Below are 13,473 nucleotides of genomic sequence, written 5' to 3'. Positions count from 1 at the left end.
TCTTTTTTTCCTCAAATATTTTTTTATTTTCAATTAAAATAACATTTACATAATATTTTAAATATCATTTTAAACAACTATATACAATATTTACAATAGCCTGACTTTCAATTATATACACTGCATGTTATTAAATATAGAATTAACAGATCAGTTATCAGAGATACAATATTGATTATTGCAGAGTGTCCAACAAAGATATAACTTTCTTCCAAGGATTATTTACCAATGGCCTGGGATAGATTCGTAGTTCTTTGATTTTTATTTCCATTGATGCAGTTGCCCTCAGTAAAGTGTAGAATTCTTCCAAGGTCGGGGGTATATTTGAATTCCACCTTCTGGTTCCGCATTTATTAGATATAGCAAGTATTGTCCATAACAAATACATATTTGTCTTATTCAGGTAGGGACTTTCATTTACATTTAATTTAATCAATACTTTAGTTAAGGCAATGGATTCATTAAATAAAGCTTGTAAAAAATGATTCCATTCCAATATGATTTAATTTTATTACATTCATAAAAAATATGAATCCAGTCTGCTTTATTTGACTTTTCTCACCTCCAGCAAAAAAACATTTGTAGTAGTACTGATCTTTTTAATTCTATCTGGTGTTAAAAATGTTCTATGTAAGTATTTCCAGTTAAATATTTTCCAGTACTGTGTGTTAGAGGTGTAATTAACTGATAATAAGATGTTAGTTTTAATTTCTTCTGTTAACTGCAATGACTGACCTTTTGTTAAGAACTGCCAGTATGATGGTTTGGGAATTGTTTTATATGTTATTAACTGTTTATATAGATTTAAAATGGAATTTTTCTTTTCACAACTATTATACACAAATTCATACAGAAAACTTGTTAGATTTGGAATATCTTTAAATGAGGAATTATTAATTAATCTGCATAAATATTGGGTGTACATTAGAATGCTTTGTAAGGTTTACCAGTCCTGTGTTGGAATATTATAAGCAGTTTTTATCATATGTATATCTAAAACATTTAATTTATTTACACATTGAAACCAGCATAAGAATCCATTTTGTTCCCAGGAGGTTATTGTTTCCCTATATATTTTGTGAGGAAAGTTCTTAGTGATGGTAAATGGGGTTAAAAGGTAAAACCAAAGTTTTAGATCTATGTTTGCATTGACAAGTTACCTAAATGAATTGATGTAATGATTAATCAGTGTTGTCTTAGAAGGTTTTATTATATTATATTGTATACTTATGCATAGTATGTACCAGGGTTTGTTTGATTTGTCTACTATTAAAACTTTTTTTAACAGATTAAATTAATTTGTTAATATAGCCTTTGTTAATTCTTTCCAGTTGGCAAACTAATTTGGGTTTATCCAGTCTATTGTAGTTTTAAGCACAGATGCTTTTATATATGTTTCTATTTCTGGGAAGTTCAATCCTCCTTGTTTCCAGGGTCTAATGTGATGAGTTAGAGCTACTCTATTCTTTTTGGGATACCATAAAAATGTTATTAAACATGAGTTTATTTCTTTAAGAATGCATCTTTCAGGAATTAACTGTATTGCTAATGCTACATCTAGTATTTTTGGCAATAAGACCATTTTTATTAATTACAATCTTTCTTCAAAAATTAATACAATTGTGTTCCACTTTTCTATATATATATTTATTGTTTCAATAATGTTTTTATCATTTATTAATATTGCTTTTTTATATTTTTGCATAACACTATTTCTAAATAATTTAGTTTTCCTATGATGGATTTATCTGTAACTTGTAGTTATTTTTTCTTATTTAAAAATAGAAATTTTGATTTTGATCTGTTAAAGTGTAGACCTGAAATCTTATAAAATTTCTCCATTACTTCTTCTAGCTCTCCTAATGACTCTCTGGAATTTGATAGGGTTAATAAAATATCATCAACAAAAAGCATTATTTTAGATATGTACTGGTCATAGACTTCTATTCCTTTTATTCTTGGATTATTGTGTATTATTTCTGTAAGTATTTCTATAGCCAAAGCAAATAAAATAGGAGAAAGGGGGCATCCTTGTTTAGTACCTTTCATTATATGGATAGATTCTGAGGTGAAAGGACCTAATTTAATGTAGGCTAAGTTATTAATATATATGTTTTTAGTAATAAGATGAAGGGAGGAGGAAATTCAAATAATGCTAAAGTTTTAAATAGATATTCCCAGTTGAGGGAATCAAAGGCTTTTTCTATGTCTATTCCGATTACAAGTGTTTCTCTATCTTCTTTATTCACATAATCTATAAGAGTAAGTATCCTTTTAATATTATCATGTGTGTGCCTGTTATATAAAAATCCAGTTTGATTATTATTAATTGTCTTAGAAAGTGGAATTTTTATTCTGTTAGCTTGGATTGACATGAATATGTTATAATCATTATTCAGTAATGATATAGGTCTGTATGAGGTGCAAAGGTCTGATGGCTTATTATCTTTTAAAATTAGTATTATGAGAGAATATTTCCATGAGGGTGGTATTTTTGCTTCTGACTGGACTTCTAGCAAAGTTTTATGAAAAAGGGAGATTACTGTTGAAGGGAAGAGTTTGTAAATTTCCATAACTATATCATCTATCCCTGGAGCTTTGTTAGATTTACTTTCTTTTATCTTGTCAACAACTTCTTTGTAGGATATAGGTTTATGTAGGTCTAGATTTAAGTTTTCAGGAATTTATTTTTATATTGATAAGGTTTGTATCTAAGTTTATTTGGTTGGTATCGAAATTTTCTTTTTTGAAGTGTTCCATATAATGGAACTGAAATGCTTCAAGGATGTCTCCTATATCTGATCATTTTTTCCCTTTCTTTTCATGATATATACTACTAATGTTATTTGCTTTAGACTGTATTTTAATTCTTGTAGATTAGTTATTTAAATATCTGGGGGAGGTGGCTAATGAATTTATTTTTAATTTTTCCAAGGCTAGACAATTTTTGAGTGTTAGAATTTCATTATATTTTTTATTTAATTCCTCTATTTCTTTTTTGACATCTGGCAATTCTGTTTTTTTTTTTTAGATTTTGCTGTCAAAAGTCTGGTTTGCAAGTCTAATGATTCAGATTCCCACTCTCTGACTTTGTGTTTGTACCAGCTAAGGGTCTTACAAAATAAATACACTTTTAATGAGTCCCAAACCATGACTATACTGATTTCTATTGTATTATTAATTTCAAGAAATAATTGTAGTTCTGACAACATCCAGGGTCTTCTTCTTCTTCTTCTTCTTCTTCTTTCGGCTGCTCCCGTTAGGGGTCACCACAGCAGATCAACTGTTTCCATTTCTTCCTGTCATCTGCATCTTGCTGTGTCACACCAACCACCTGCATGTCCTCTCTCAACACATCCATAAAACTTATCTTAGGCCTCCATCTTTTCCTGTTACCTGGCAGCTTTGTCCTTAGCATCTTTTTCCCAATATACTCTGCATCCCTCCTCAGCACATGTCCAAGCCAATGTAATCTTGCCTCTCTGGCTTTGTCTTCAAACCTTCCAACCTGGGCTGACCCTCTAATATACTTATTTCTAATCCTGTCCATCCTCTTCACACCCAGTGCAAATCTTAACATCTTCATCTCTGCCACGTCAAGCTCTGACTCCTGCCTTTTTGTCAATGCCACTGTGTCCAACCTATATAACATAGCTGGTCTCATTACCCTCTTGTAGACCTTCCCTTTCACTCTTACTGGTACTTGTCCATCACAAATCACTCCTGACACTCTTCTCCACCCACTCCATCCTGCCTGTACTCTCTTCTTCACCTCTCTTCCACACTCACCCTTACTCTGAACTGTTGATCCCAAGTACTTAAATTCATCCACCTTCACCACCTCTACTCCCTGCATCCTCACCATTCCTCTATCCTCCCTCTCATTCACACACATATGTTCTGTCTTAGTCCTGCTGACCTTCATTTCTCTTCCCTCTAGAGCATATCTCCACCTCTCCAGGGTCTCCTCCACCTGGTCCCTACTCTCACTACAGATCACAATGTCATCTACAAACATCATAGTCCACGGGGACTCCTATCTGATCTCATCTGTCAATCCATTCATCACCATTGCAAATAAGAAAGGGCTCAGAGCTGATCCTTGATGTAATCCCACCTCCACCGTAAACACATCCATCACTCCCACTGCAGACCTCACTGCTGAAACACTACCCTCGTACATATCCTGTACCACTCTTACATACTTCTCTGACACTCCCGACTTCCTCATACAATACCACAACTCCTCTCTAGGCACCCTGTCATATGCTTTCTCTAAATCCACAAAGACACAATGCAACTCCTTCTGACCTTCTCTGTACTTCTCCATCAACACTCTCAGAGCAAACATTGCATCTGTAGTGCTCTTTCCTGGCATGAAACCATACTGCTGATCACTAATCATCACCTCCCTTCTTAACCTAGCTTCCACTACTCTTTCCCATAACTTCATGCTGTGACTGATCAGTTTAATCCATCTGTAGTTACTACAGCTCTGCACATCACCCTTATTCTTAAAAATCGGTATCAAAACACTTTTTCTCCATTCCTCAGGCATCCTCTCACTTTCCAAGATTTCATTAAACAATCTAGTTAAAAACTCCACTGCCATTTCACCTAAACACCTCCATGCTTCCACAGGTATGTCATCTGGACCAACAGCCTTTCCGTTCTTCATCCTCTTCATAGCTATCCTTACTTCCTCCTTGCTAATCCACTGCACTTCATGATTCACTATCCACACATCATCTAACCTTCTCTCCCTCTCATTCTCTTTATTCATCAACCCCTCAAAGTACTCTTTCCATCTGCTCAACACACTCTCCTCACTTGTGAGTATGTTTCCCTCATTATCCTTTATCACCCTTACCTGCTGCACATCTTTACTAGCTCGGTCCCTCTGTCTAGCCAATCGGTACAGGTCCTTTTCTCCCTCTTTAGTGTCCAGCCTTTTATACAACTCTTCATACACCTTATTCTTAGCCTTCACCACCTGAATTATTTAATTTTCATGATATATGATGGAATTCTAGTTGAGAGGATTAAAGGTTTAAACTTAATTTGGAGCTTCATTATCAGTGAGTCATGATCTGAGAAGGGGCATGGAACTATTGAGAAGTTGAGGATTTTTGTTTGTAAATCTTGAACTACGAATAATTTGTCTATTCTGATTTGTGTTCCAAATCTGTGGTCTTTATGGGAAAATAATAAGGATTTATCATCTTTTACTTTAAAAGTGTCTATTAAATGAAATGAATCAATCCATCATTTTAAGGATTTTGAAATAGTTGCTATGTGAAAAGACTTCTTGGTGGTTTCAGAAGCTTCTAAGGTACGATTAAAGTCTCCTTCCAGTATAAGATTTCCTTTGTAATTGTTGGAAATAAAATCTAGGTGTTTTTTAAACATTCCTGCTCCAATTCCTGGGAACCAATATAGATTCGTTAAGGTCCATATTCTGTTATTAAATTTAATTATAACAAATGCTAGTAGACATTCTTTGTCTTCATATTTATAAATAACTTTTGGAGTGATTATGTTTTTCTTCCAGAGAATTGATACTCCTTTTGCCTTTGTTCTATAGGAGGATTGAGCTAAGACTGTATAGTCCTTAGGGTTCCAAATAAAGCTATCATTAGTCTTAAAATAAGTTTCCTGGAAAAATACTCCTTGTGCCTTATTTAGATTTAAATATTTTAGTAAGTTTGATCTTTTATTTGCATTATTTAAGCCATTAGTATTTAATGATAAGAATGTTAAATCCATTTCAAGTTATTGTTGGAAGAAACTTTTTGCTTCTTTTTTATTTTGATTATAGTAGTTATACCATATTCTCTGATAACATTGAATGTTATTTTTATGTGTGTAAACTTGGGAGTGTAATTTAATGTTCTTTCTTCTTTAAATACAAGTAGGGTAAAATTCTGGTCAGGCTTTAAAAAATACTTCTATACAACATTAATTCTAAAGTATCAAATACAAGTAAATATGAATTTCTCATTAAACATGGAATGAAAGTCATTCCTAATCCAATAGATAAAGATAGATCTATTGGATTATCACTCATACATTTAACCAACAATATCAACTGAGCTCCATATGTTAAATTATTATATGGAGAATTTTCTTAAAAGAGATATGAAATTCTATATTATTCTATTATTGTTCTATATTATTTTATATATCAGGATGGAATGTTAGTAGTGTAGACAATTATTAAGTTGACTTAGAAAATATCCAGTATTTAGTTACCCTTAAGAGATCCCAAATATGTCAGATATGTCATTTTGGATAAATAAATGCAACAGAGGAGCATACACTAAATAAGCCAACAACAAATAGATTATTACTAAAATATTTTGACTAAAAGGACTCTACAGGAGACAATGAGTGATTATCAATGAAATATAAATTTACTGTAGGTGTACTATCTTCCTTTACTTTCCCAGTCCTCAGCTCACCAACTTCAACTTACAATTATGAAAAGACATGGCTTATCAGTGGTATCCTGACTCTAAGTAGAGGCACCCTACATTCTAGTGTGCAGTGCTTTTACATATTTATAGATTTACAATGCAGTGTCTAAGAATGAACTATGATCACCCTGATAATTCCCATCCTGCATAGGGCACCTCCTGCTTCCAGAATGGGTAATCACATCAGGTCTAGAATGAATGTGAAGGTACCTATATGGTAATCAAAACTTACCTTAGGTAAGTATTAATCAAATAATATTTAGAGCATCTTAGAGAGTTTTCGGGGCAGTTAAAATACTCTTAAGCCTCTCCTCCCTTGACCAAAAACAGATATTTCCCTTCCCTTTCTTTCCTTTGTTTTAAATCAGTACTAATAAAAGACATTCAGCAAACATAGGTAAACAGAAATAACATTCAGTAGTCCATTTTGTACATGACTAGCAATCCATTAAACAAGTCAGTAACTAACATCACTTTAGTAAACATTATAAAGACAAATTAGAAATCATTTCCTAGCTCTTTAAATTTTCTGATAAAGCAACAAGTTAACAATAAGCTATTTTAACTAAAAGTATAAAGCATTTCAATTTTTCCTTACATGTATACATTTCTACTTATATTGTAGTGTCAATAGCTATCTTTGAAATCTGTACAATACTTCACTTCTTCAAATCATTCCTTTTTTCAATTCAGGTTTTGTTTTATCAAAATGGCAACAACATTTCAAGGGCACAATTAATATTTAGACTGATGTTTCAAATAAATAACTTGTCAGTTGCCAATTGAGTTAGTTTAGAATGCATGGTTAGTGCAAATATAGCATGTTGCAAAAATAATATGTATTTTTTTCATGTGCTCTAGAGCCTGTCATATGCAAGTGAAATATATAATGTAGCATATATAGATAAGATAGCTTATGGATTCAGGTTGTTAAAGTAAGTTATGCTTATTAATCAGGCAGTTTCATTTAAGTTCACAAGTAATTTAGGAACATTTCAGTTGAGTTTCCAGGAATGTGTAGTCCAATGTGAGTAACTGAGTCCACTTTTCCTCATAAACATATGTCACAATTCATTAAACTAAGCAGAGTCTAACACCTGTCTAATAATCATTATAAAGACAAAGAATAGTAATTTCCTAGCTCTTCAAACTTTCTGATATCACAAAATGTTGACAGTAAGCTATTTGAACTGGAAGACTAAAACATTTCAATACTTGCTTGTGAATATATATTTTTACTTTTACTGAAGTGTCAAGAACTGTCTTTGAAATCTATGCATTACTTCACTTCTTTCAAGTCATTCATTTTACAGTTCAGATTATATTTTGTCAAAATGTCAATACCATTTCAAGGGCACATTTAATATTTAAACTGATATTTTAAACGAATGGCTATCAGTTACCAAATGAGTTTGTACAGAGTGTGAGGTAACTTCAAAAATAACATGTTGCAAAAAGTAATATGTATCTTTTCATATGCTCTAGAGACTGACAGTTTCAAGTAACATATAAAACGAAACTTTTATAGCGCAGATAGCTTGTGAAATCAGCATGTTAAACTGAGTAATACTTTTTAATCAAGCAGCTACATTTAAGTGCACATGTAGTTTGGGAAAATTTCAGTCGTGTTTCCAGGAATATGTAATCCTATGAGGATAAATCATAAAATATTTACAAATAGTCCTATTATGTATTTATTTTACCTTGCTTAGGTTGTTTTTCATTTTAATAACTGAACAACATTACTTTTTCTTATTATTTGTTATCTGTGAGGCTAAATGCACTTCACAGATTCACAGTGTCCTTAGAAACTGTAGCAATTGTTTACTGTTGCTATGACAATGCATATAGAATGTGAAGAAAGCTTCACTTCTCTTAACCAACAGTACATTTTTCGCTCCTTTTTTATGTATTTGTTAATACTAAAAGGAAATAATTCAAAGGACATATGTACAGGAATGGAACATTTCAGAGTTAATCACGAACATGTCCCCAATCCCAATAAGCATAAGAATGGCTATCATTAATCAAATAAATATTGTAATAACAATTAATTACATTCACTATTCCAATTAGTCTACCTTAAAACTAGATTATTTTAGACTATTATTTATCTATGTATAGATAGTGAGATATTAAACATATACAGACTATATAAGTATAGTAAATAGAAGATAATTTAGAAAGGGAGACAAGATGCAGTTAAAATAAATAATGAGAAAAGAAAGAGAAAGAAAAGAGAAAATTAAGAGAAAATACACATATACTATGTATGTTGATTTACAGTATAAATATTTTATGTGCTATATAACCCTCCTTCTGTAAAAGAAAAGTACCCTGTTTTACATACCCTAGGTAATGTGAAAACTCTCATGTGTCATCTATTTTCAAAAAATATAGATAAAGATTCCAGTAGTTACATTTGTTTTAAAATTCCAAGCAGTAACATTGGTGATTTAAAGTAATGTTAAAACAATTCATATCATAGTAAATGCTTTGAGAGATTTGGCTATAACAGTATCAGTCTTTTGCTTCTTCTTTTTGACATCTGTCCAGACATTTGTTTCTTTTGTTCTCTTGAGAGAAGGTGGCATTCAATCCATATCTCCTGGTAAAGTAATCACATTATTAGTTTTAATAAATGAAGAGGCTTTCTCTAAGTCAATAAAAGTCCTCATCTCGTTGGTATACAGTATTCTTATCTTAGCTGGATATGCAAGTTGTGCCTTGATGTTATTTTGTTTCAGAAAATTTATCACTGGCCACACTTTTTTCCTTTGTTCCATTATTCTAGATGAATAGTCGTTATCAAATCTTATCAGGCTCTGTTTATATTTTAGAGGTGCCTTCCTCCAAGCAGATCTTAAGATCAGTTCCTTGTCCAAGTATGAAAGAAATTTGATAATTATTGACCTAGGAGGAGAGTTTGAGTTAGTGGCAGGTTTCCCAAGAGCTCTGTGTGCCCTTTCAATGTCAAAGGAAAGTCCTTCTTTTAAATTTAAAAAGTCAGGGATCCAGCTTGATAAAAAGGAAATAATATCCTTGTCTTCTGTGTTTTCAGGTAAACCAAAAATCCTGATGTTATTTCTCCTCTACCTATTTTCCAAGTCATCTACTTTATTAACCAACCAAGTGTTTTGTTTAAGAAGCAGTTCTTTCTGTGTTTCCACTTCCTTAAGTCAGCTTTCTAAGTCATTTAGATAAACCTCTATTCCTGTTATCCTTGTCTGGTGTTGTTGTAGCATTTCCTTGAGGGTGTCAGCCTGTTTTTGACTGCTTGTTTTAAGATTTTCTAGGTTCTCTTTAAAATCATCCATCTTCAAAGACAACTCCTGCAGAGTAGATGCCATCTGTTGTAGTTCCTTCTTTAAGGCAGCATCCTGATGACAATTCTTTGAGTTGCTCATTTTAACAAGTGAATATATCTCCAAGCGTTTTGACAGGAAATTATTTGTAAAACTTCACCAAAGTTTTTAATTATGTAAATTAGTCCTTTATCTATAAGATTTTATACTTTGAAGAAAAAAAAAGAATATTTTTTCCTGTCTTATTTAACTAGTTATATGGAGCTCTAAAATACTGCTGCTTTCAGTTAGCCATTCAGGCTCCACCCTTGCAGATGATTTCTTAAATGTATTAATGCTGTGAGGTGACTGATATTTAAAATGTAATTTGTACTTCAATTTACATGTAAATTCATACAGCTTAAAATATTTCAGAAAGATTAGCTTAATGAGCACAGAGCGGGAGTCTCTTGGTAAAATGGGTAGTTTTGCTGTCTTACAAGTAGGAAGAGAAGGATTCTAAACATTTCGTACAGTAGAACATAGCTTTCTGATGTACATACAAGAAAGTTGTAGGTCCTTCAGGAGGAAGGCGATGGTACTTTATTTATTATCATTTATGTAACATTTGCTTCCCAGAATAATTTGACTGGGACAGAGCCCATTTTCAGCAGAGGCCCAGGGAGAAACACTCCAGGTACATGTCTTTATAATGTGGGAGGAAACTAGATCACCCAGAGGAAACCCACGTGAATGCAAAGAAGACATGCAGACTCTGCATAGAAGACACCACAGCTAAAAACTGAACTGGAGAACATCTTGCTGTGAGGCGACAATGATAAATGCCGCACCACTTTTCCACTGCACTACCCATAAGAGTGAAGAAATAAGGAAGTTCATAAAGAGAATAATATAAGAAGGACAACTTAAAGAAGTGGAAGGGATAACACAAATAAAGATTTACTGGTATATCACAATGTGAGTCACTGTAACTCTAAAATAACTATACAAAGGTTATATGAAAGACAGATAATTTACAGAGACAGTTAATGTCATTCAGAATGTTTCCAAACTGATGCCTTAAAGCAATTCTCAGACATGTAAAATAATCTCTTAATCTAATAATTTGTACTTAGCACTCCAGTTTTCTGCTAAATTTGTTAAAATCACCACTTTTTTAAAATACAAAACCAGTGATTCTTGCGCACTAGCTTATAATCTAGAATTATAAAAGTTGTATTCATTGTTTAAGGCTAATGTGATGAAATAAGTCCTAAAAAGAGCATATGCAATTTAGAGAAACAGTGCAAGTGGCTGTAGAACATAGGTTTCTAGGTGTGTACTAGACCAATAAACATTGGGACCTTTTTAAGCCTAGCCATGCATTCAAAATCTCTGACAAGCTCTAGTACACCTGGTAGTGTAAGGAGGGGCTTGGGAGATGAATCATTTATAAGCAGGGGTCTGGGAGATGAATCATTTACAGGCTGCCTGTATACATTAGAGACATAGGTGCTAAACCAAGGGTGAATTTTCAGTTCCTTATCCAGTTGTCCAGGTTACTCTTGAATTGGGTTAGAGAGGAGTTCTGCTTCACAAGGATGGGGAGCTTGTTCAGAGAATGGGTAGTCTCTGATATACATGCATGTCTCTCCTGCAGGTCCTTTTTATATCACAGGCAAGGTTGAAGTATTTAGAATCAGTAATTCCGGTGCTGTTTGTTTTATAGCTATGCAGGAGGTATATCAGAGTGATGTCCAACAATATCTTGTATGTCAGGCATAGATATTCATAAAATAGCCTGTAGGAAACACAATACAAGGATAGGGCTTTGAGGCAGTCTGCATAGGGCATGTTATTTATGCTCTGTATTCTTTTAGTGAGGAACCTCTGTGGATGTTCTTGTTGTTGGTTGTGCCTCGTTAGATATAAACCAAAAGGGGCATTGTGCAAAATGATATGTCTGATGAGTTCTGAATATGGTGAAACAATGACTTCCTTGGACCTAGGTGCCATACTTTTGTTTATAAGTTCCACAACATAGAATGATTTTCTCACTACTATTGGCACATGATTGTTAAAGGCTGGATTACTATGTGTCCCACCAAATCCTTGATTATGGGGTCAACTATTAGGGTGTGTTGTCAATATGGTAGTTAACAGGGGTGGCTGTCTTTATGAACGATACTATTATGCATTTCTTGACATTTAGTTTACACCAGTTAATTTGTCTGTTTCAGCTCTACTTGAAGTGCATTAGTGTTGTTGGGAGATTCTATGTCTGCTCCTAATTTGTAATCATTTGCAAATTTGGTCATCAAGAGGCCCTTGATGTGGGTCTTGACGTCAGAGAAGTAGATGCCATAAAGGAGCAGTTACAGGACTGATCCCAGAGAGACTCCAGTGGTGTCTGGCTTTTTTGTTGAGGTGGACTCCCCAACTCTTACTTTCTGGGTCCTGTCTGTGAGCCAGCTGCCTATCCACTGGGTGACATAAGGATTTATACATAATCTCCTGAGTTTGTCAACAATGTCCTAGTAGGGTATTATGTAAAATGCTTTGGCCAGATCAAGGTAGCAGTGTGAATCATTTTGACCTTGTCTATTACTTTAGGGACCTTCTCAAAGAAGCCCACCCAGATGAGTAAGCATGACCTGTCCTTGACAAAACAAAATTGGGTTGGCCCCAATGTGTGGCAGTTTCCTATGCCATTATTGATTTCTATGATACTTTTTTACATGCATTTCAGACTAGTGAGACTTATGGGTCTGTAATTTCCAAGGTCCATAGATGTGGATGGAAGAACACTCTTAGTGGAATAGTTATTACTCCTGGTGGTCCAAGTCTAAGTCCTGAAAAGGACTTAGCTGTTCATATGTAGTCTTGAGGAAGACTGTTTTGGCTCTTAAAAGGGCCTTTGTGGTGTGGAGAGGTGGTCCTGAAAAGGACCTATGTAGTCCTGAGGGGGACTGTTTTGGTTCTGAAAAGAACCTTTGTGGTGTGGTGGTCCTGAGGAGGACCTTTGTAGTCCTAACAAGGACTTTTTGTGTAGTGCCTATTAGATAAAAGGTTGAGTTAAATCCTCTGAGCCTATACCTGAGCAGACAAGGTCTGGCCCTGTCAACAGATCTTTTTTGGTCCTAAAAGGACCTTTGTCAGTCCAGATGGGTCCTCAGTGAGGTCCACAGGTAGTCCTTAAAATGACTGGTGTGCCCCCTTGTTTGTCAAGGCTGGGCTAGGTGATTTTCAGATAGGTAGCCCTTAAAAGGACTGGTGTGCCCCCTTGTGGTTCAAGGCTGGGCTTATTTGTGGAATTTCAGTTAGCCTTTTGAGGGTCCTGAAAAGGACCTAGTTAGCCCTTGGAAGGACTGTTCAGAGTTAAAAACCTCAATCCCTTATAGGAACAGACAGAAGTAAAATGATGGACAGGCCTTAGACAAAACAAAATATGCCACAGCAAAACACACATACAACACACAACACAAATAGCATGCAAGGTGATCACTGTGAAATAAACAAATCCTTGAGCCAGTTCCAGTCCAAAATAAATCCTTTATTCAGTCCTTGCAGGTTACAATTTTCAATACGACCTTCCTCCAAGCATTGTTCTGAGTGACAAAACCTTGTCTAGTGTGCTTACTTTTATATAAATCTAAAGGGGTGTGTCAGGTTAGACAGCCAACCACGATGGTGGGGGGTTGGATGGGGCGTTG

The sequence above is a fragment of the Protopterus annectens genome, chromosome 13.part0 (genome assembly GCF_019279795.1).
Source record: "Protopterus annectens isolate FY-2018-M chromosome 13.part0, PAN1.0, whole genome shotgun sequence".
NCBI classification, from domain to species: domain Eukaryota; kingdom Metazoa; phylum Chordata; order Ceratodontiformes; family Protopteridae; genus Protopterus; species Protopterus annectens.
Note: the sequence above shows the minus strand (reverse complement) of the source record.